The sequence below is a fragment of the Numida meleagris genome, chromosome 4, assembly GCF_002078875.1.
Source record: "Numida meleagris isolate 19003 breed g44 Domestic line chromosome 4, NumMel1.0, whole genome shotgun sequence".
Lineage (NCBI taxonomy): Eukaryota > Metazoa > Chordata > Aves > Galliformes > Numididae > Numida > Numida meleagris.
In genome coordinates this window covers 27,836,336-27,861,514 of record NC_034412.1, presented here as the reverse complement: position 1 = coordinate 27,861,514, position 25,179 = coordinate 27,836,336, and the positions used below count along the sequence as shown (strand labels likewise).

At 37.0% G+C, this 25,179-nt stretch overlaps 1 long non-coding RNA gene across 2 annotated transcripts; it reads left to right on the top strand.

Annotated features, from left to right (window-relative positions):
- LOC110398482 lies at positions 1 to 25,179 on the top strand. Of its 2 annotated transcripts, XR_002438408.1 has the most exons (4): positions 1 to 102; positions 2,905 to 2,954; positions 21,493 to 21,671; positions 24,893 to 25,179. It is a non-coding gene; the product is annotated as an uncharacterized LOC110398482 (long non-coding RNA). The 2 variants fall into 2 exon arrangements; XR_002438407.1 differs by lacking the exon at positions 2,905 to 2,954.

Below are 25,179 nucleotides of genomic sequence, written 5' to 3'. Positions count from 1 at the left end.
TGGGAGTGTGACTAGCAGTGGCAGTCTTACAGCACAAACATCAGAAATAATGAGTAAAACTACTGCAAATTGTTGCTTACAAATGGCTGTCTTCAGAATAAGGTAAGGATATCTTTAAAACAGTGTATTGAAACTTGAACTTAATTACTAATGTTTTTGTGGTGGGAGTTACATGTTCAAATAACTCAATGTCTTCATGAAATTACAGAGCCTGAGCCTGATCTCTTTCATATTTGTCCAACGGTGCAGTTGCTCCTCTAGTACTGTTGAGAAGATGTCAACGGTTTACGGGCGTTAGGCCTGATTCCGTGACAAAGGGGACGGGGGACCCAAGGGCCCACGTCCCGGGAAAAGGGGAAAGGGGAAAAGGGTAGGGAGATGGCCCTGAGAGCAAAGAACAGCGGCAACAATCTGAGGAGAAACAAACTAATTTACTAAATACGATATCGGAATGCAAAACAACACACTATAATACAATATAATTACAATTTAAGCTGATAAATTCAATACAGAGAGAGAGAATGTCCCAAAATCAAGGTAGGCCTTACTCTACTACCGACGATAAGACGGCTGGAGAGCGAGGTGCTGCCAAGACGAGAGACGGCGGAAAAAGGGACGAGGTCTCGTGATCTGCAAGTTTTTATACTGCGAGCTTCTATCTTTTCCCTCCGGCTGGAAAATGGTAACAAAGGAGCAAAGTACCGTGGGGACTGTAGTAGTCCTTCTCTTCTGAGAACTAGGTATGTCCACTACATGATGTTATGATGTGGAATACCAATAACCGAAAATCACAAAACCATGACAGAAGATTATGATATAGATGAGGCATGTAAGGGAGATCAGCCTATGAATGTTGTCAGATGTTATTTAGGTTCATGTTACCTAGGATGAGGATATGACCTTGGATTTTTAACTCTTTTGTTTCTTAAGAAAACGATATACAAGATTTTAAAATAGCCATCTGGACAAGGTCCTGAGCACTTTACTCTTGGTGGCTCTGCAGGAGCAGGAGGTTGGACTGGCTGAACCTCCCTTCCAACCTCAACCATTCTGTGAGTCTGTGAACTACAACATCAGAAATTTCTTCACAGAATAGAGCAATTTCTCTCTTTAAGTAAAGCATTTAGGGAGCTGTTTTTATCCCCAAGCTATGAATTACTGTATGTTTGCAAATTGTATCTATTGGCAATTGTATTTGTTAGGTTGTAGTTAGTGTTAGCTTTCCATTTATTTTACTCCAGTGTTAAAATACCACCTGAGAAGATGTTCTCAAATGTCAATTCTTTAAGCATTTTGAAAAACACAGTCTGATTTTACTAATCTCTTAAAAGACATTGGTCTCTGCAAAAAGCCTTTTCACTTTGTAAACATTTCAGTGCTAATACATTACGTGATGTATTGGTGTTACTAATCCATTAAGAAAGATCCAAGTAACCCTCTTGTATTGAAGTATTGCTACTTATTTCTCTCTGATATCCAGATTTGGTGTAATAAACTTAGATGGACCGGTTAAAGCTTGATTTGATTTATATGCAAAAGCACTGAGTGCAAGAGTTACTTGGTATTGTTGTCCTCAGACAAGTTTGGGGAAGATTTGGAGCTATGCTGGTAAAAAGCATTTCTATCAATGATTAAATAAGGAAAAGAACAGAAAACTCACTCACTTCTGCTATGTTGGGCAGCAGTGAGATAGCCAGCATTATCTGGGCAGTGAGTGCAATCCTACATCTGAATCAGCCAGGCCAACATGGGAGGAAGTACCATGGTAGGATCTGATGGAAGAGCTGTGGTATTGCAGAGCTGGTTTGTGTGAGAACAGAAGGAGAGAGCTGAGGCAGATTTGGTGGGCTGAGGAGCAGATATATGGCATGGAGACATGGAATCCGAATCTTCTTGATGTTGTTATTCACAGTAACCTATGGTGTGGATTCTAGGATAATTATCAGTTCTAGGCCAAGCTATAGTACGTGTTTGTGTGTTTGTCACAGATTCCGTTTTGGTAACTTAAACCAACAACAAAACTTACTAGCTTTTGCAAGTAAAATCCAGTTTAGCATGGTTCCCGTGTTAGAGAAAAAACTTGTCAGTGCAGATGTTGACAGCACAAATTATACTTTTGCAACTCTAAAGCCAGCTGAATTTGAAAGAATTCTGATTGCTCTAATATACTGTGCTCACTTGGTGTAATGTAATTTTAAAAAGCTACAGATTAAGCAGTGTTTCTGATGAATATGTAAGCAATACTACTAGCTGCATAGTAAAGATGCAAGTATTGTTCTTACGTTGTTATTAAAAACTAGTGTTAGCCCTGTCACACTGGATTTTGCCATTTGATTTCCTACATGCTTTCTTAGAAAATCAGTACTATTTATACAATGACTATGATTTCAGCTAGGGAGGGGAAAAAAAACAACCAAAACCTCTCTTCTTAGAAGGTAGATTCTTACATGATTTCTTAAACTGTCCCCTCTCTCCATCAAAAACTTCTCCATCTTGTTTTTAGTTCAGGGTAGCACAGAGGTATTTCTGACAACTTCACATAAGGCCCTACACCAACAGCAACCCAATCAGAAAGATGTGCTGCTTTGTCAGTGGTCTCTGAATGAGGACACCTGCTTGATGCAGTATTCAATTAGACCTCAAAATTCTCTGCTGCTTTGCCCTGGTAGCCAGAAAAGAAAAGATAGGGCTATTTTCATTAGACAGGAACTGTGATAAATATATTATTCTAATTCCTATTTAGAAATATCCTACACAAGGTTCTGTTTCCAGAACCTGATTTAAACAAGCAACAAGAGAAGACTTCTTGGGAGACAGGTTCCCAGTGATCCTGGGTGTCAGAATTCCTGCTGTTCAGTGCTATATTGCAGCTCTCTGCATTAACCCTCTCTCTTCCCATTGCAGGCAGACAAAGATGCTGTAAATGAAATGATGGTCACACAGGCCTCTTTTAGGTATGGTTCAGGATTAAGCAATCTCTTTCCCTTTCTTCTCTTCCTATGCTTCACAATCACGTGTTCCTCTGAATGGTAAACTAAGCTGTGATGTTGATCTGGCTTAATAATAACCTAACAATAAAGAAGATATTTGAATGAGGCAACTAGTCCAATTTACCACCCGTCTACACACCCAGTTGCTCTGGGTGAAGTGTGTAGGTTAATGGGAGGACAGTGACTGGGCATGGATGGATATACAGTGTTTAGGCTGGGATGGTCACGTAAAGATGTTAGTCTGTCAATGGTTTATGGGCTGGTTCGGCCCGGTTCCATGACTAGTGGGGCAGAGGGACCCATGGACCCACGCCCCCAGGAAAGGGAAAAGGGAGAAAAGGGTAGGGAGATGAGCTATTTAAGCTAATAAATCCAATAAAATGAGAGAGAGTGTCCAAAATTAAGGTAGGCCTTACTCTAGTGCCAATGGGGAGATGGCTGGGGAGTGAGATGCTGCTGGGACGAGAGATGGGAAAAGAAGAAGAATAGGTCTTGTGATATGCAAGTATTTATCTTTCCCTCTGACTGGAAAACGGTAACAGGGCAGCAAAGTCCCCTGGGGAATGTAGTAGTTCTCTCCTGAGAAGCAGGTACATACACTACATGATGTTATGATCTGGAATGCCATGATACAAATAAATAGAGAGAGTCGAAGTAAGAATTTATTTACTGTGCCCACTGAGGCCAGACTGTATCACATATTTATGTTTAAACAGCAGCATTTTCATGAGTGAGAGAAATAACGAAAATCTGCTACATGAAATTGTTTTAACTGAGTTTCAGTCATGTTCCAAAAGTAGGGATGTGCAGGTGATTATAATATGCAGTGCTGAGATCTTTTGACTGACTGTACTGACAAATAGTTGCATAGGCATGTATCTGCATTATGTTTCCATGCAAATAAATATATATGTATTAAAAATACACTGTCAGATGAATTGGAAAGATTGTTTTGAATAGGAATCACTGAAACAAAAATCTAAACGCTTTTAGAAAGGTGTTACTTGGTTTTTCAGAAGTTTCACAGTAAAGCAGGACTTTGACCCAGTCACACTCAACTTAAAAACATATGCCTAAGGAGAAAGGGCTAGGCTGATATTTGGGTGAAGTCCTTCTCAGTAAGTTCTTGTTCATAAAATGTGAGAGATCAAAATGGAGTTCCTCTCTGTTATCAGTATTGGTTTTGCCAGAGCAAAGCGTAGCAGGAGTTTCTGGTTTTGCCTTATTTGCTGTATCCAGCAGTATTATGCTAACACTGCCATACTCCCAGGTATCCTTCTCCTCTTTTGTGGAGTTTCTTCATTTGTTTTCATTCTGTTTCATCCCACTTTTATTTAAAAAAAAAAAAATTCTGCTCATATGATCTTACTTGTTCTCTCACTTGAAACATGTAAAGAATTTGGTCAGTTTTCTAAAATTTAAGATAGAGTTTATGATGGTCATCGAAGAAAAATGTATGGTTAAGCAGTGTATGGAAATAAACCTAGAAAACTATTAACATCACTTTTGTAGAGAAGAAATTGGTCAGTAGATTCCAGAAGAAATATAGCCTTTTGTGGTATGGGGCTCTTGGTTTCTTTCTTCTACTTTATTTTACAGTATTTACAGTATCTACAGGGTCCATTTAAGATTTATACTGTGGTCAGTGTGTATATTGGGAAAACTAACCAAAAAATGTTGGGAAATTAAAGTCTTAATTTCCAGACACAGTAAAAACTTAGACACCTAGCTCTCACTAAATGGCAATATCTCATGCTCTGGAAGTTCTTTTTGCTGTGTAAACATAATCATTAAGACTGAAAAAACAGGAAATAATCGGTCATTGGAAAGGATCTCTGATCCATCTTTATTCCTGTTAGTTTCTAGCCTTGAACTATTCTGACTGCTTGCCTTTGCAAAGTAGCTTCAAAGTGAAAAGAAGATAAAGGGCTACGTTTACAGAGGGCTTAGGGCTCACATCAGAAGTCTGCTGGTAGCACATCTGTAGTGTGTAGCTAGTTTACATGGAGGCACATAGATGAAATGACCAACATGCCATGCATGCAATACTAATCTAGTCTGCCTTTACCTAACATCATCCTTATGATTGTTGCATTAGTATAGATAAGTGACACGATACATACCATTGTGAGCATGGAGAACTTATAAATCATCATAAATGGCAATCAGCTTCAGTATCTTAAGCAGATGTTAATCCCTAAAAAAAAAAAAAAACTCATTTGAGTGCCATGCATGTCTACAGATGCTAAAACTCTTTGGGAACTCAAAATGGTACAGCTTGTCCAGTAAGAGACGTGGTGTTTAGCTCCAGCACTGCACCTGGCTTATCTTTGGGACTTTGCCATGTGCACTGTGAGTATACTTTAGGTGATTTAGGTAACAGCTGCTACATTTGTCTTCTGCAACCTGGGGGATTAAGATAACTGGGCTACAAATCATGTCAATACACAAAACAGCTAACCCGTTTCTGTCCCCACGCTCTCTACCCTAAACTCTTCAAATAGAAATAATCCTCCTCTACATTTCATATATAACAACTTTGTGTAGGATCAGCACAATTCTTATCACTAGCCATTGATATGACTGTCTTAGTTTTTATTCCCTGCTGGTCCCCTCCAGCTACTGTTTGGAATTGCCTTGAATCTGTAATTTGTGATAATAGGAGTTTTAAATGTAGAACTAACTTACATTTGATTGGCTATTAAATATCAAGGCGCTGCTATGGAGTCTACTCAAGTCCATAGGGAAATGTAATTAATTGCAGTGTGGGATGTGTGTTCTTCACTACCTTGTTGAACAATTCCTTTACTGCATATGAGTTCTACTTCATGATGCATCCCACATTTTTAATTAATTAGAATTTTTTTTTACTTCCTATCAATGACAATTAGGATATGGCCTGTAGACACCTGGATGCAGGATATTTAATGCTGTCTTGGGTTGCCCTCTTTTAGACAGAACTGGAACAGATAAATCTTGGAATGATTGTAAGTCCTTCTGCTGTACAAACTGTTTAAGAGACTAACTATTGTTTTTCATAGTTTTTAGTATCTTGTAGATATTTTTACCCAGCAAATAAATGGAATTACAGCTCTAAAATCCTGTAAGTCTGGCTGCTAGTTTTTGAAGCTGTACGGGTGGTGTGATTTGAGAAGTGAGCCTTTGATTGTTATGGAGGTAATGGCTGGCAACTGGAAGTGTCAAGATAGGAGTTACCTCCATATATTCATGATTTATGTTACCTTTAGATAGGTCTTCTATGAAAGCTTTCTTCGTGAACCTGGAGCTCATAAAGTTTTGTAGCTGGAAGGAGTAGTTTTATATCCAAGTAAGATTAATAAGGGCAGAATACCATTCTGTCATTGTAAGCACCGAACCCATAAAATCCCATTATCACAATTCTATGCAAAATGAAGCAAGAACATAAGAAGTTAGGGAAGGTGGCTATCAATAAGAAACTGATAGAACGATGAAGATAGGGACAGTAGTAGTTTTGACAACAAACTTTTAACTTTTTGATTTAATATCCATGTCTTCTATGACTAGGGGTCAGAGAGAAACGTTGTTTGTGACTATCTCTATACAGGCATCAGACTGCCAGCTGAGCAAGGAAATCCTTTGGTAGATAAACAGTATGATGAACATGTGAGGAAAAACATAAAGAAGCTTAATTAGACACTGGAATAGGAGTTAAAGTAATAACAGATCCTTTTGTTTTGTGATCAAAATTAAATAAAATCAGGGAAAAATACGAAAAATTCCAGGGGTGAATTTAATTCAGCAAAATAAAAAAAAAAAAGGAAGGCTTTTGTACTCTTTACGGTTTTCAAAATTTTTGAAACATGCTTTTTTCTTAATATTGATAAAAATTAATTTAAAAGAAAAACTTGTGAAACAAGAAAACAACACTTTTTAGATGTGCAAAATTACTTTTCAGCATTCTTCAAATAAAATACTGAACTAGCATATAACCAGGAAATTAACTACTAGGATACATCCCTTCCCCCCAAACAAACAAAAACCTATTGTTGAAATAAAGTTCAATTTTGTTCCAAACAAGTTACATTTTCTTGTGGCTTTCTTATTTTATAAAGATACACTGACATCCCTTATCCGCTCTCATTACCTTTAACATCAGAGAGATTATCTCATGATAGATTCCAGCCCTTTTAGCGTAAATGAAAACAATTTGTTGTCTTCCATAGTTTTTCTGTGTGAAACATTACAGCACTCCATGCCTGTGGGTGCTGCTATTAGAGAAATTGTTTATGGAACATAGAACTTCATTTACTTGGGTATCCTATTATCTTACAGTATCTTCTAAATGAAGGCACGGGACTATAAAGACCCGGCAGGACCATTCTATGTAGAATGGGGCTGGAGAATCACAAAATAGAAAAGGGTACAGGATATCCGTGCTGTAGCTTTTCATCTCATTTCCTAAAGGAGAGTTTAACTGAAGAAATAAAAACAAAACCGTAGGAGCTGTGAAGGAGAAATAGAAGAGAAGCTCGGGAGTGTGACCTTTAGATCACATTCATCTTTGAATCTATAACAATGTTATGGATACAAAAATATCATTTTGCAAATTGCCTAAGGTGAATACAACTTCAGAAGATTGGGGTAAAAAAAAATCATGAAATATGTTCCTTTCTTAAATGTGTCCAGAGATCTTTTCTTAAAAAAGTAAGGTGAAAGCTGGAAAAAGTCATGAATCCCTGGTAAAATTCTGTCTTTGTAGTGATAAGACTAGAGGGAATGGTCTTAGGTTGCACTGGGGAGATTTAGGCTGGACTTTAGGAAATACGTCTTCTCCAAGAGAGTGGTCAGACACTGGAGAACGGGCTGCCCAGGGATGTGGTGGAGTCACCGACCTCAGAGGTGTTCAGGGAACATTTAGATGTTGTGTTGAGGGACATGGTTTAGTGAGAACTATTGGTGATAGGTGGATGGATGGACTGGATGATCTTGGAGGTCTTTTCCAACCTTGGTGATTCTGCGATTCTGTTTCCACAATAATTCTGAACACGTGCAGTTCACACTTTTCTGTTATTTTTCCAGATGTCAAAAGAAAAAAAAAACACTCCAAACACACACAAGAAAATCCAATCTGATGTGTACTGTACTTATTCTGTGGCATTATGTATTAAAATGTATATACAACGAAGAACAAGCTCAGAGATGTGTGGGCGATAGCTTTGTTATTGTAGAAAGACTAAGCTTGGGAAACAAGTTCTAATCACTATGGGAATGAACTTAAACTTGCCATGTGGCATTGTACAGTTTTGAAAATTCATTTTTTTATGTAAAGTATAAATAATGAAGGAACAAGTATTGGTTTATTTCCCAATCCTACAATGCTTATCAAGCCTCATGTACCCAGATCCTGTCCAGTATATTAACCTCATTGAGTCTTATCCAATTTTGACCATATCTGTTCTTATAACTTAGATTTGTTTAATTAGAGTGGGAAAAAAATTGCAGTGTGAGATTTCTGAAAATGCAGCTTCCAAAGCAGCTTTTTCTCTGGGTTCTTCTTGGGGCACACAATATTAGAAGAGATGACCTTGGTTACTGATCCAAGCCTTCTGCAATAGCATACTCTTTCATTGGTCTAAAGGTAGGCTTTTCCTGTTGATATAGGAAGGAATTTTTCTGGAGGTATTATAAATTAAGCAAAAGTGTTGAAAGTAATCAAAAGGAGATCAAATTGCTTTTGCAATACCAATAATTTGCTTTTGCAGTACCAGTAACTGATATTCTGTCCATTAGCTAAAAGAACGTATTAGATTAAGCAGTGCATGGAATACATAATAAGTACTGTAGTTCATGCGAACAAGCTACACAAGTCCTTAGTTTCATGATAATGGAAGTTCTTCTTCAATTTTTTTGCAAGAAAGAGGAAAAGTACAGAGATCCAGACTATGCTGAATGTATGTGTGTGGGCAATGAAATGCAAAATGTTGGACAAACTATGAAATTTGCAGTCCGTTCTTGAAATTTTGATGCTGGCAAATGGTCAGTTACCTCAGGATGGTTAGTATCTGCATGTCCCACCTGGTGCTTTGCTTCCACTTACCTCTGTTACTTGTGGAACAACAAGTGATCTTTTTCTTTTCTCCATCCAACTAGTTTTAATTATACTGACAGATTGTATTAGGCAACCAGGAAGTTGATTGCTTGTGTGGTGAAAATAATCGCTTATGAGCCCATCAGGCCCATTTAGCATAATAATTGTTTTCTCTATTTACCAGTGCAGACTTCAGACAGCCAATATTCGGAGAAGATAGGATTGATTTGATTATGAACACCACACAAAATCCTTATTATGCATTGGTTTTGTCAGAATAATACACTGTCCTGTAAAGACTAAATAAAATAGCCATCGCTTTACTTTCACGGTTACAATTCCTGTTTATTATTGTGTGACATAATTATCTATATCATTTCCTCACAAGCCTGATGCTATTTAAACGTACACACCCACCCACAAAACCCTGTGAATTGAAAGCAAGAACATGTGCATTGCAGACTGAGTAAGAAAGAAGGAATCCTTTTGTGATGCTGTTTTGGTGGCAGTAACTCTGGCTGGTATGTGGGTAGAAGCAAACTGCTACTTGATTGTAACAGGAACGATAACAGGGAAAGTTGTCAAAGTTTAAAGAGAAGTTAAGATTTTGATCTAAAAATGCGTATACTTTCGGTTTTCCTGAATTTAACCGAGATAAATTCCAATTGGTTAGACTACACAAACAGTAAATTCTAAATCTTAAATCTATAAATTCTTGAATGTATTAACATTCAGGTAGGAAAGGGTAGGAAGTCATGCTCCCAATAATTTAATATCAAAAAACTCCTATAAAAACAGCATTTTCATAAGGATATCTTCCTACTTTCAGGTATGGCATTTTTGAAACCTTGAACAATTCAGAAAACAGCAAAGCTGAATTTATGAAGGTAACATAACTGTCTCACCTGCCTCCACCGTAAATAGATCAAATTTGTCTCAGCTGCCCTCTCCTTGATTGCATTTCATATTTGAAATGACTATTTTTCTAGATTATTTCCTGTTTGAAGTATAGCTTTTTCAAATCAATCTGACAGGCATGCATCTTACAGAGATGCCTAATTGCCTTTTATACTGGAAGGTATTGCTTGAAAAACATGTACTTTCTACATCTAGATTGTTTCATACATAAGGAAACATTCTGACAAGTTTATTATTATGCAGTATGAGGTTAGTAAGTGGTACCAGATCAGTAGCTTACAGAAAAGAAATCTCTGAACACCTAATAATGTCCTCTTGAGCCTGTAGGATAGACCAGGTTTGAAACTAAGTTTTAGAGATGCTTCATATAGAAGGGTAAGGATGTTATGTGCTCAGAGACTGTGTTTTTTGCCCGATTCCCCCTGTCTGCGATTGTAACTAAATGCAGTCAGAAGGTTCCAAACGTGAGTGGGTCAGAGCAGTACATGTTCAGCATGGGTAAGGTAATGTGTCACACAGATGCACAAGGTTCTCATATTGACTTCTGAGAGTCGGTAGTTCAGATTTCAACCCTATTCAATACCAAAAAAAAGAAATCTCAGTAATAGCTGCAAGGGTCTTTACAGCTTCTCTCTTACTTAATGTGACTTAAATACCTTATTAAACAGTATGTTTCTATGGGGTTAGATGAAACTCTGACAAAAAAAAAGGAAAAGTTTTTGTTCTGTAAGCCTGTTTCCTTCCCATCAATAAGTATCTTTGCACATTCAGTTTCTCCCTAGAGTTTCTAGCATCCTAGCTGAAATAAATGCCATAAGATTATTTTTGCATGCTAAGCTAATATACTGTTTTTGCAGACTGCAGAATGTTTTCTTAGCAGGGAAATAATAATTCTGAAAACAATGGATTTTTCTTAATGACGTCTAAATTTTTACAAGACATCAAGGGCTTCAAGTCAAACTATCCACAGCATGAGTGTTCCTCCCTTTCATCAGTGAATGTGTTGGTAACTGTGTGTTGGCAATGATCTTCATTTTACTTCGAGGTACATAATTAGGTACATCCAAGAGCTAGCACAGTCGGTGTGTTGAAATAGGCTCTTCCAGATATCTGAACAGTACTCAGTACCAAGACATGCTGGTTCCAAGAAATTCTCAAGGTTGTGTTACTTTCACAGATTATGATGTAGCTTTGGCTACATCTATGGAACTGAAACATAATATTCAATAATATTTTTCTCAAAATCATTCATTTTGGAGCCAGAATCACTGAACGCACAGTAGATATGAAGGGAGAAAGTTGGATTTACTTGTATCGACTTACCTTGATTTATTTCCATCCCCCTCTATTTGTCTTTTAATGCAGTTTTAATCAAGTGTAAAGGTACTACTAAGGAAATGGGGCTAACCTTACATTAGTCTCACTTCGGGCAGTTGCTTCTTTGAGATTTCCAGATCTCAACTTGATTCAAACCAGGTTTGACCTACATTGGTGGCTTAGCCCAGTCTGCTGAAAATTCAGCCATCTGGTGTGAATGGCTGCATTCTAATAACTTGTGCTGCCTGAGTACATTCCCACTGTAGAAGATTCAGAAGGCCTGTGCTCATGGACGTGACTTTTTTCAGGCAGGAAGGTAGTGAATGCTCTGTTGGGTGTTGTGCTTGCAGTTGTAAAGCTCAGCAAGGATTGAGGTTGTGTCAATACCTGCATCTCTTTCACTCGGGAACCTACCGCGTATGCCGAATAACGGAAGGAGTCAGAAACAAGGTGTTGTGAACAAGGTATTGTTTTTGGCATGGAATTTAGCCTCACAAACATTTTCTGGAAGTTTAGGGTTCTTTTTAAACACAGTACGGTACATATAGTTAGTGAGATTTCCAAAATGTCTTTAATGTAGTGTGGTGTGAACCTCTAACTAGCAGAAAGCAGATTTTCACTATTCTGTACAGTGTAAGTCTCCACAAAACCACTAATTCGACTGGTGACTCATTTCAATTCTGTGTTCTTAATTATCTGATGTCCCTAAACTTGGTGTTCTAATGTGTGAATGCACTATGAAATCTCTTATACTTTACCATGCAGAAACATATTGAAAGGGAACCCAGAATCGGTCTATAAAATTTTGTTTAATTTCATGCTACAGTAGACTAGGAAAGTGAATACGGTCAGTTTGGCACAGTAATAGTAATCTTCATATTGAGAAGAACTTTCCAAGCTGTGCTTATTCAATTTCTTGCTCTTATCTGAATGTTTTCTGAGTGCTAGCATTCTCGATTCTACTTTTGCCAAACTTGAGTTTCACAACTGGGAGTAACTGTTACCTTTGTAAACCTGTATCTCTGACATAATGTTTACCTAGATATTCCCCTTTTCTGTTTCATATGCTCATAGTATAAAACACAGCAATAACAGAACAGCAAATCGTAGCGTTATCAGTAGAAAAAGATGATACTGAGTTGAAGGTTACACAGTGTCATATATACGTGTTTTAGGAAGCAATATAACATAATAAACAGTTCAGAAAAGTTCCTCTTTGCCTTTCCTGACTTTATCCAAGATGTATATTTTTCCCAAACTTTATTTGTATTGGTGCAATATTTGGATGTGTTAATCTCTCTGTGCTGCTAAGAATGATTTTTTTTTTTTTAATGCTCATTATTTTGCAGTGGTGATGTCTCTAAGAGAGCTGATAACATATTCATGGGATTGTGGTCATCTCAAGTGTTAAGCAACGTGATGTTTTTTTTCTAAACAAAACATAAGTGTTGCATATAGCTTTCTGCAAAAGCCTCTCTGGGGAAGCTTTTACAGGTTTCAAGATCTTATATCTGAGCCATAATTGCAGCAGTCAAAGAGATCTGCTGTGTATTGCAATGTTTCAAATCTCAGATGGGATGTCACTGTAGTCCCCATGGCATCAGCAATGCAGTATTCATTTTTAACAATTAAAAAATGTCATTGCATTTAGCTTTGGGTTTTTCAAACTTAAAAATGAAGAATCCTTATTACATTTTGCTCAAAGATAGTCAGCGGTCTCCAAATACTACTTAATTAGTACTGGCATTACTTTAGATGAGATCTGTCATCTGAATAATAGAAAATATTCTGCAGAGTTATGTGGCTTGAGTCTGTTTGGAAAGGTAAATCCTTACAGCTGTTAATGCTTCAAAATGCTTTTGAAGCACTGCCACTTCGATCTTGTACAAAGATCTCTATGGGATGCCACTGATCATCCGTGGGCAATGAGATTAACAGTTTGCTGCTATTTCTGATGTTCTGCTCTTCTGCACTGACTCTTCAAATAGCCTTATGTGGACACTATATGGAGAAAATGGCAAAAACAGATTCATGTTAAGACTCAAAATCAGAACTGTCAGGAAGAACAGTTTCTGCATACCATTTCTTTCTCTAGAAAGGAATGAGAAGAATAGATGACTATTTAAGGATGCATCTGTTTGAAATTTATCATGAATTTTCTTGTTTTGTGCTTATCTTTCACCTAAAAGGACGTTTAATGGAACAAAAGCAGTGTTTTGAACCTGGAAACTGAATGAAAGGCTTGTTTGAATTAATGGAAACATACTCGTTGTGTAGTATTATAATCACTCAGGCAGTTTGTGTACATTTTTTATAACACACCAAAAAATTTTCAGTCTACACTCATGAGAAAGAGCATTTAAATTGTGTGTAGAACATTTCAATTTGTGTAACAAAGTGCCCACATTCTAGCAGAGCATTAGAGGGTTGAACACTTCTATTCAAAGACTTCTTTTTTCAGTCTCTGTGTCCTGAATCTTTGTGATAAAGATTGCAGCAGCAGTGATAGGAAGGTTTGCTGAGACAATGAGAAACGGGAGAAGAAAAACTAAAGTGTTTTTATACTGAAACCTGAAAGAAAAAACATATTTTAAGAGTCAGTCTTAGCTTTTCTGATTACTGCATAGCAGGAAGAAATATTTTCTTCACAAGTTCAGTGGTGCCAACATTAAGTAACGAATACAGTATCTTCACGTTCATATTCAGTTATCTGCAAAAATATAGCTTAATGCATATCTGATAGTAATTCTATAACCACTTAGGAGAAATACAAATTCAAAGCAGTACACTCTCAATTTAGGCTGCAATGGAACACAGATTTCTGTGGTAGTTTATGCCTTGGTCTTTTTGCAGATATAATTTTTCCTTGCCTACAACTTCTCTTTTCCTGTTGGTATAAGAAGTGAGGTAGTAAGTATACCATGATTTTGTAGGGAAAATAAACTCCACAATGAAGAAAAAGCAGTCAGAATATCGAAACAGAAAAAATCCTTGTGCTCTTTTCCACCACACTGCTGGAATAGCCAGCAGAACTCTGCATTTTGACAAATCAGCGTATTTTCCAGTTATTATTAAAAAGAGGTAGGTACTCTGCAGTGCGGTTAGTTATTCAGCTTAGCCTCATTCTGCAAGAAAACTAAAAATCTGAACAAGTTAATCTAACTAAAGCATTCTCAGACTTGTTGCTGAACCAACACTTCCCACTGTTATTATCTTTAGAATCAGATTTGACTTATGGTTTGAGATGTGAATCTGTTTCACGCTGTTTTATAAAGCAGTTACATTACAATCAGACTATGCTACTGCATATAATGCTTTCCATAAATTCCAAGCTTTACTTAAAAGCGATGTATGACTCCATATCTATACATGTGCAATTTAGAAACCCATACATCCAATGTTGTTGATGTGAAATATCTGTGTTATCAGTTCTTAGAATTTCACTTACATCAATTTGTTTTCAAGGCCTTATTTAATGGAAGCTGATATTCCCTTTCAAGGGGCCAATAATCTGTTCTTCTCTCAAGGGCTTTTTGCAAGTCCTTTTATTCACAAATAATGTCTCTGATATCTAAAGTGTCAGTCATTTCTTCTTTTCACTGAGTTGACCTGAAGTAATGACTCTTTCAAGGCTTTCTGTGCACATTGTAATGTTAAAACGTTAAAAGGAGATTTTTAATCTTGCACAACGTGATTATCTCAGGACACAGTTCGATCAGCAAGGCCCACTTACAACCTTGAATGCTTGAAATTTCACAATCAGAAGTGAAGTGCAAGGTTCAAAATCATACATTGTAGCAAGTGCACACAAACCAGCAGGTTCTACTGTGAGGAATGATAGAAGATATGTCAAATTTGAGTAAACAGCCGTGGGTGACTATCTCAGAATTCATATGGTTGTACTTTCTTTTGCACTATGGGAAAATGCCAGCAAGGCTCATGCATGATCTGAGCCTCTCTTATGGGCAGGTCCCCATGCCTGGAGTGACTTTCTCCCCCGTTATCATCTTCCTCGGGGCTTGCTCTAGCAGAAAGAAAGGGATGACGGTGGTTGGAGCTGGACATCACAGATTTAGGATGATCAGACAAAACTTTCTACCCTCTCTCAGGCACAAATCAACCATCTCCACTGCTTCACAACTGTTCTACCTGCTTGGGGCCTCTGCTATTCTAGCACACCTCAGCACTCCTTCTACTTAAGACCATCTCAACCTCTCAGCCAGAGTCTTCCAAAGTCACAGAATAGTCACCTTTACCCTTAGGCAAATGCCAGAGTCATGGGCCTGCCCCCTGTACTTGCACCTTCAAGTGACAACATGGAGGCAGCAGTTTAGACTGCCCAGACTTCAAAAGCATCCTACAGGGTCTACTTCCACTACTGAAATAGCTTTGCATTACTTGAGGAAAACTGAGAAAAACTTGCAAGTTTTTTGGGCAAGGAAAACATTATTTTCTCTCATTTTGTATCACCATATCCTGCTAATCCTTTACTCATCTACTGAATGGTTGTGGCTGATGTGAAGTAGAACGTACTCAGAGAAAGGTCACAAATTCTGAGAAGTAATGGATAAAATTTTTCCATCAAAGGAACATTATCTTAAATCATACTGCAAGAAAATAAGCTTGTAGACAAAACAAACAAGAAACAAAAACTGCAACACCTTTCTATTATGAAACAGCATATCTCCCAAAAGATCTGAGAAAATGTATAGTGTTGAGTATGTGACTTTGATGCATAATATCAATACTTCTGATGGCAAAGAGATCAAGAAACCATTTACATTCTTTGAGAGTTCAGGATGTAAAATACTAGAAGTAGATATTAACGTTCTTGATCTAATGCATTTTCTGTGATGGAGTGACAAGAGGAATACTGGACTTAGCAAGAAAGCGGGTAAGTTCTCTCTCTGAAATACATTTAAAAAAAAAAAACAAACCACAACCAAAACCTTATATAGATATCAGAGTCTAAACTTATACTCACCTGTATGAGTGGAAAGGACTATTATTTATGTATGAGTCCTCTGTTGAAAAATAAACCAGCTGTTATGATTACCAAATCCTTCCTGAGAGTGTAAAACACATAAAAGGATTTGGAGCTGCTGTTCAGGCAGTTCATAACAGATTATAAGGACAACTCCATAATGAGCTGCAAGCAGACTAGGAAGTGCAATTGGTCACTGCCAAGCTTGCTTGCCAAACTTCTTTGTAAGTTGGCCTTTGATTTTCACATGAACGTCAGCAAATACATGCCTAAAGCATATATTTTGATTTGTTAAGCACCAAGAAAACTATAGCTGTTAAGACCTCTCAGCCAATTTATGTATCTCTCAAACAGCAATGTCCAGGAAATGCAGTATTTGAAAAAATATGGAAAATACGTACATATATAAATACTGCCTTTCTTATAAAGGGGATCAGCTGGTGTAAATTAATTCAGATAATACATTAACTAAACGGTGATCAGAAAATGATAACAGTTTGTCTGTGAAAACATTTTAATTCAGAACAAGTAACTGTGATTGCTGAACTTATGCTCTGGAAATGCTTTAGATAGGACAGTACCATATGGAATTATCAACAATTTGATAAAATGCCAAATTTTCAGTTTTGAATTTACTGATATTACTGGAATCTATACATTATTTTAGATCTATGATTAACATTTCAATATACTTTGTGCAGAAATGAAAATTTTGCCTGACAAAAAAAACTAGCTTTTTCTTACACTTACAGCTTAAAACTGAGAAGAATAGTCTAAGAATACCTAGCTGATTAATCACTGCACTACCTAAACAAACTCTTTTCAATATAAGAGTTTTTTTAATACTATTCCTTTATTCAATATTGGTCATCTTCAAGGAGGACACCGGTACCACCCCCACCCCAAACATGGCTGTTGATCTTAAATAAAAAAGTAATTTTTATATATGATATAAAAACAATGATAAAGAAGGAATTGAGTGCAAAAAAGATTGATAGCAAGGGGCAGTAAGTAATAAATCAAATGAAGAAATGTTTATTTGCTTTAATGATTGTCCTTCAAGCATCTTTGCAGTTTATTCTCTTATTTTGTGTACAAAGGTTACTAGGAGTAAGTGGAATAGACTCTAAAAAGGTAAAAAAGAAGTACTAAAATAATACAGTTGCAAACATATCTGCTTTGCTTTCTTCAAATGTACTCAATCTTCTGGCTAGCTTTAATTTTTTTTGAATTTTGAAATTAATGTGAGTATGTGGAACACACAGAACAACTCTACTTCTTGATTATCATCCTCTCCTCACCGCCACAATAACATAGATCTCCTCTGCTCTTATTCGTTACCATTTTCCAAACAGTTGAATATGTTCACAGAGCTCGTCCACAAAGTAGGAATTCATATGCCAGTGTCGCATATATCACAGTGTCACAGTCTCATAACTAATGCTCCTAGGCTGCCTTCTCATTCACAGTTTTGCTTCTCTTTTACCAGTAGCCACATTACCTCTTGCTACCAAAAGTAGTATTTTTCTAGTCCTTGATGACAGGGAAACCTCTATAGAAATAATTGTCCTTTCACTGTTATTTCATTTCTCTTCATCTTATTACACCACCTGTTTGTCACATAGTCTGATCTGTGCATTGTCATTAATTTCTCTTACTCCCAGTGAATTCCATCTGTCACTATATACTCTTCTTTTTCATGAACTCATCTGCAACAGAAACTCTTTCCTCTGCTCTGGCATTGAACAAACAGGATGGTTACCTTAGAAGCCTAAAAAGCAGGGGCACCCAGCAGTCTTACCGATGTGATGCATGTGCATGTAGCCATTTTGTGTATGCGTGATTTCAGCTTTATAAAAACAAGAAGCTAAATAATTTCCAATAGACAGATGTTCCCAGATGAACAGAAAATAAATGAGCATCTCTGGATTGTATTTCCTTTGACTGTATTGAGTTACTTGAGGAAGCAAACCTGGTTAAGGAAATTGGAGGCAGCTTTTATTTTTACAAGAGAGGGCCTTGGTTTTGTTTTTTTTTTTTGTTCAACAGTGTCACTTTCTGGCCATAGGACTACACCTTTCTCACTGATGGGATTAAGCTCTACTTATTTATCAAGGAATTTGTCACAGGTGAGGAATCAGTTGTCATGTCTTCTAATATTTTGTTGCATTTTGTTTCTCTACTCAGAATTTTGGTGTCTTACAGTTGTCTGCTTTTAAAGCACTTTCACTTCTTCCTCTTCTTGCCCTCGAAGAAAACAAGACAAAAAAAAAAAGTGGCCTAGTTTCTGATATCCAGCAAAATATGATCTTGAATATAGGCAGTACACTTTGAACAGTAATGTACACGTTGCTTCTAAGTGGAAAAGAGGGAACTTCTAGTGAAGTTGTGCTTCTTTTTCCACGCTGTCTCATAACTGTTTCTGATGGAAGTAAAATAAACTTAAATGAAGGATTTCATACATAAAATAAGATATATCTACATTCACATTAACTACTTGATGGAATACACTGAAGAAAAAAGAGATGGCCCAAAAGTATGAACAACCTCCTGGCTGTAGAAACTTATTACACAGACGGTGAATGAGGATGGATCTGTACAACTGTAACTGCTGCTACCATATAAACTTTTTATTTTTTTAGCTTAATCTATACATCAACCAATGCTTATCTAGTGTTTTTCTTGATTCCATCTTGAACAGCAAAAGCAAAATACTTCTCAGGGAAATTCTGCACAGAAATAAAATACCTATGCAGTACATATATAATACATCTGACTCTTAGGCAATGTCAAGACAATTGTGAATATATGAATAGGTTGATCCGAGTGTGTACAATACATCAGAGCATCACTTCTGTACCTGTACATAAGCAGCTCAGGCAGAGTTCCTATGCAGTAGCCATTGCTTTAGGATTTCTGGTTGTTAGGAAGTCTCAGTGGAATTGGGCACTCCAGAACTACAGCTCTTAAAAAGAACACAAACACATCTGTATTTGTGTAGACCAAAGACTCATCTAGCTGAAAACCTGTCTGCAGGAATGGGTGATGTTGACTGTCTAAAGGAAAACATAATTAACAAAGCTGGCATAGGTGTTCCTAGCTTGCAGCAATCTGTAGCTCAGGAAATTTCTAAGGCAGTGATATTACTTTTCCAGCTAATAAAAACTGATATTCCCCAAAAATGTGGAAAGGAGCTCTAGAGCTAAAGAACCATCTCTCTTTTCTTTTTTTTTTTTCATTTTGACTTGTCTCATGCAGGTTTAAGCGTTTCAGTGCCTCTTGTCACTGTAAAGTGTTGTCTCTTATTCATATTACTCACAAACCTCTCTGACAGTACATTTTGGCGATCCTTTTGCAGCCTGAAAAAAGCTGCCCTTTTAGTACAGAATTTTAGTACTGAGTCTTCTATACACTTGTTCCAGTTTTACTACATCCTCTCTGAGATGAGGGATTGCATAAGGGTATTCAAGATGCAGGAGTGGAGTGGATTTATTCTGCAACATGCTGGTTTGTTCTCTGTTTATTTTACTTTTTGCTTTCTCCGTCACTTTCTTCTTCTCTATGACTTTCCTTCTTTTTTTTCTTTTTTCCTTTTTTTTTTTTTGGATTCTTAAGGAATGCTCAACTAGCATTTTAATTTATCGTAATCCTAAAATCTCTTTCCAGATTTATAGTAAACAGGTCCAAACCCACTACAGTATATGTAAAATTAGCTCTGTTTTTTCTTATACATATGGTTTTACAATATTTGATTTTGAATTTTTCCTGCCATTTTATCAGCTAGCTGGTCAGACTTTCAATGTTCTGAAATTCTTCACAGTTACCCATACCTTTACTACTCTCATTAGTGTCACACTGTCAGCAAATTTTGCCACCTCATTGTTTACCAGATCACTTGTGACAATAGGTATGCTAAAGGTTTCATATATTGGCCACCTAAAGCTTCAGGCAGAGAATTGTCACAGGCAGGTTAAACAGTTCACTTCTTTCACATATTCAAAACTCATGTTTAAAAACTGGTCAGCACACAGTACAGAGATCAGAACTCAGAAGAACTCATGGTAGTAGTACTGCTTTTCACCTTATTGCACAGTTCATGAAACAAAAAAAATTTTCTATTTTGTGATGTGGAGAGTGGAAGTTTTTCTAGTCCTTCTGGGCCAAACATGAGTCACATGATTGTCCAAGATTGCAGGAGACTGGAATTGATGAGCCAGGTCTCTGATCCTCGGTTCCCAAAGAGCCTTGTATCTGCAACAACAAAATACTACTATCAAAAAGAGAGGATTACATCAAATAAACAAGAAAGGAAAGGAACGTTCTATGCCAGGAGAACAGAGGGTATATAATACTCCTGGCACTCCTGACAGAGGGCCGTATGGAACACAAATTCGCTGGATGGGAGAATGAAAGTTAGGAGGCAAAGCAGAGGGAAGAAATTTTACAAAGACCCTAGAAGCTACTGAGGGTGAAAGCTCATCATAAAGGTAGCTTAATTATGTAGATGCTTTTCTGGAAAGAGATGGAGAAATGCAACCCACTGTTGTGAATTTCATGGGGAAACAAACTATATGACCCCTTTGTTAAAAGCAGCAAAAATGTTCAAAATCATGATGTGTACGCGGACTTCCCTCTAGCTACTTTAAATTAATGATATTGGATATTATTTCATCTGGTAGAATTAATATCCTGTGTAACATGCCTAGCCTAATTTTTCTTTCTGCTTTCTTTAGATTGCTGTGGTACACTGGGTACAACTCCTGCATCTAATGTGAAATGTGCTTGCTTGTTCTCTGACTCTATTATCTCTGAAAAATCATTGAGTAATTGCTCTGAATTGTGTTTGTTTCCAGTGTATTTTAATGTTGGGAAGATAACTTTGTCCATAAGATTTTCAATTTTATCTGAAGTCGTTGAGCTCAGAGGCATTGTAATTTCTCTCTGGAACGAATTCCATGTTTCTTCATGCTGGTTTCCAAAAAACCTGCTTTTTACAGACACAAGCTTTACTGGGGAGCTTGGCTATTCATTTGTTGCTCTCATATTGGAGAGAGTGTGATGTAGACCTTACCTGCTAGTGCGGAATCAGCGATGAGATTTGAGCACTAAGGCAATGTGCTTTCAGTAGTTACTTTTGCTAGGCAGAATGGCTTCTGTTTTCTGAGATATCTTCTATTTCTTTTGGTAAGGTTTTTTTTTTTTTTTTTTTGCAGGTACAGAGAATTACAATAATAGAGCAAAAGGTCAGCAGTATATTGGTTCCCAGTCATCCCAGTGGTTAATTCTGAATGCAAAGGAAAGACAGTCATGCTCCTGCCAAATAAATGGAAAAATCAGTACATTTTGTGAGAGGAACTCCCTGAGTACCAAAAGGAAGGTGAAGGACAAATAAGTATGCATAAAATTCATAAATACATAATAATTTCTCAAAAGTATCCAGCAATGAGTCTAAATTTGCAACTTTCTCACCTTCTGATTTCCTGAACCTTTTTGTTATCTTAGGTTAGACTGCTTTCTTCAAATACTTCTAAGATGTGCCTTTTATGATTTTCAATACAAAACAGTTTTTGTCTCAAAGGGAGCTTTTAAAATTTTTCAGTCCTCTTGTTCTTCTGTTTCTTAACAATGGTCTTTGGGGGGGAAAAAAAAAATAAACATGCTAGTTCATCATGACTGGGACGAGGTATGATTTTCCGTGTTGGGAGCTTGCACATTATTCCTTAACTCTTAAATACTTAGTGTCTTGATAGAAGATTATTAGCTACATAATTTTCTTCATTTTAGCTGAGATAGAGTTAATTTTCTTCCTAGTAGCTTGTATGGCATTGGATTTAAGATGAGGATATCGTTGATAACACACTGATATTTTGGCTGTTGCTGAGCAGAGATTACACCAAGTCAAAGCTTCTCACATTACCTTGCCAGTGAGGAGCTGGGGGTGCACAAGTACTGAGAGGGGACAAAACCAAGACAGCTGACTTGGACTGGCCAAAGAGATGCTCTATACCATACGGTATCATGCTCAGCAATAAAAGTGGGGTGAGGTGGCCAGTGGGCTGCTGCTGCTTGGAGACTGGTTGGGCGTCAGTTGGCTAGTGGTGAAAACTGTGATGTGCAGTGCTTGTTTCATTTATTCCTGCTGTTGTGGTTTTTTCTTTTTCTTTTTTTTTTTTTTCCTTTCCCTACTAAACTTCCCTGAAATCCAGTGCAGATTGGCACTGGCAACAAATGTCATAGTCACGTTTTTACCTCCTTCCTACCTGCTCATTTCATATCCTGAAGTCCCTTTATGCTGGTGCTATTATTTGTAGAGCTACAGTGAAATGGGAGCGCTGGGACTGATCTGGCAACAAAATAACCTGCGTGTGTCAAATTTCTCTGGATTGTTTCCCTACTTTCAGTCATTGGTGTCTGCATGAACATTAGTGTTGGCACAAGGAACAGGGCAGCAAATGAAAATGGGGGGAAGGGCAAAACCATCTATTGTGTCAGCAGTGCCAGTTTATGCTGCATTTAAATTCTGAAACTACAATGTAAAAAATACTGAGACATACACAAATCTACAGCAAGCCATCTGCATACAGAAAGATGTTAAGATTCAATTATTACATAAGTGGATTAAAAATTACATTCTTTAATTTATTCACTGATGTCTGTCACACATTGACGCTTTAATAAGTGCCTGTCTACCAAAAACAGTATTGCAAGCACTGAAAGAATACTTGGCTGTGCAGCCAAAATGAAATGGATTGGTAGAGAACATTTGTCAGGACAGAAAAACAAGGTCTTCCACATTTCAGAGACAGTCAGTTAAAATGTTGTTAAAGCCAAAAAGCTTAATAGAAGTTTGTGGGAGACATGCCTGAAGCACAAGAGCATACAATAATGAGGCAACCAGGTTACTAAAACTTTTCTTATTCTTATTTTTCATCTTGAGGTCATTATATGGAAGTCACAGTCAATTTTACAAAGCATACTATTCTCTCCAAATATTACTCCCCACAAAGTCCTATATGCAGATTTCAGCTATGCAAACATCTGAAATTTCTGAGCTCTTTATGCACACTAGAATCAGTAATGTTTACAGATGCAGCTTGGATGCAGTTGGTTTGGCAACTAACTAAATTATGCTTATATTGTTATATATTCAAATATGAACTAAAATCATAACTAGAAAAAGAATGTAATAGATTAATAAAAGCTGATAAACGAATTGCGCAAGCTCTTAGAGAGTAACTGGAGTTGATGCAGTCAGCCCATTAGTAAAGGGATTTGAATTGTTATTGATGGAATTGGCTGTGGGCAGCTCAATCATCAGAAAATTACTGGTTATATCTGGAAGAATAAAGTAAAAGAAGAATATAGGACTATAAGATGAAGTTGAGTATTTTTCCATATTTGAAATACCTTATTTGGGAAAAATATTATATACTTAGAAATCATGTCTTCTTTTCATCTTGCTATAGCTTGCTCAACTCTTTATACATAAAGAGTTTGCGTTAACTCTGTACAATACTTTGAAACTCTGAAGTGAGTAAATCATTCTGTACTGTAACTACTTTAACCTTGCCTCAGAACAAGATATCTCAGCTGTGCAAGCTACAATATTGATTCACCTGAATGGAATTAAATGCGACTAGCAACAGTGATACAGAAAGTTCTGTTAATCTGATTTCCTCTCCATTCACCGTTCCTGGCCAGGAACACTTCGACCTCCCTTGCAGTAGTTTAACTCATGGGTGAAAGAAATGCTCTCAGATATGAACAGTATTTTCAAAATTGTTGCAAATCTAATGCTGCATTTTCCCCTTAAAAATTGACTATAAATAAGAAACAACACGAATGTATAATGGTAAACGGGCACTACAGTCATTACTACCAGAAGCAATTAATATCCCATCTAGCATAAGAGCATCCACTCATTCTTGGACAGAATCTTCCCTGCAAATTGGTATACAGGCGTGTATTATATGGCTGTATTACCAAGGATGTCTAATACAAGAGAAACTAGCAACTGTCCTTTCTTTCTGACTTTGTTTAGTAAGAGATTAAATAAATTAGTCTTTCTGCTGTCAGTTCTGCAAAGGATGGAGCCCACATGCAGCTTACTTCTTGTAACAGCAAAAAAATAGTTTTCTGAGGGTTTGTTTGACTCTAAAACGAGTCTGCAAACAGAATTCTAAGGAATTTTTAAAGCGATCTGTTCAGTTCCCTGGAGTAATTATTCTCAGATGTCTGTGTGACAATTCAGATGTCAGAGCTCAAAATTGCTGGTCATTTTACAAGACATTCAGCTCATGTAGGTACCTACTCTTGTAGGTCAGAATGAAAGCAATTTCAGGGACTATAAGAACAATTTTCTTTCCTTTATCAATTTAAAAAGTGAAGCATTATAGGGAGTGATGTGAAGTGCCATCCTTTTGGTCTGGACCACTTGAGGAAAGTATAAGAAGCACCTTGAAGCAAAGACACATATGGATGTCATTTTTTCAATATGGTGGCAAAACGTCCTACTGCAACTGCAGTTTTAAGAGTATCAAATGCTTTTTCTAGTACCATTATTTCTGTACTCATCAAATTCATACATTCTCTCTTTTCTTGCTATATTTGCAGACGGACAGGTGTCGACCTAAGCCTGAGAGTTGACAAGCTGTATGTACCCTTATCACGTGAAGGAGCAATAAATTCTGTTCTGACCAGCCCTAGTGAAATGGACATTTTTTTTTTTTAACATTTGCCCATATGAAAACATTTTTGGTGATGTGATTTTGTTCTTCAGTGCAAATTTTATTCTTGAATCAATACTAATAGAATTTCAGATGTCTCTCGACCCAGAATAGTGATGAGTGATCAGAATAAGAAATGATCTTCTGAGGGGTTTCCTCCGACCCACCCCAGGA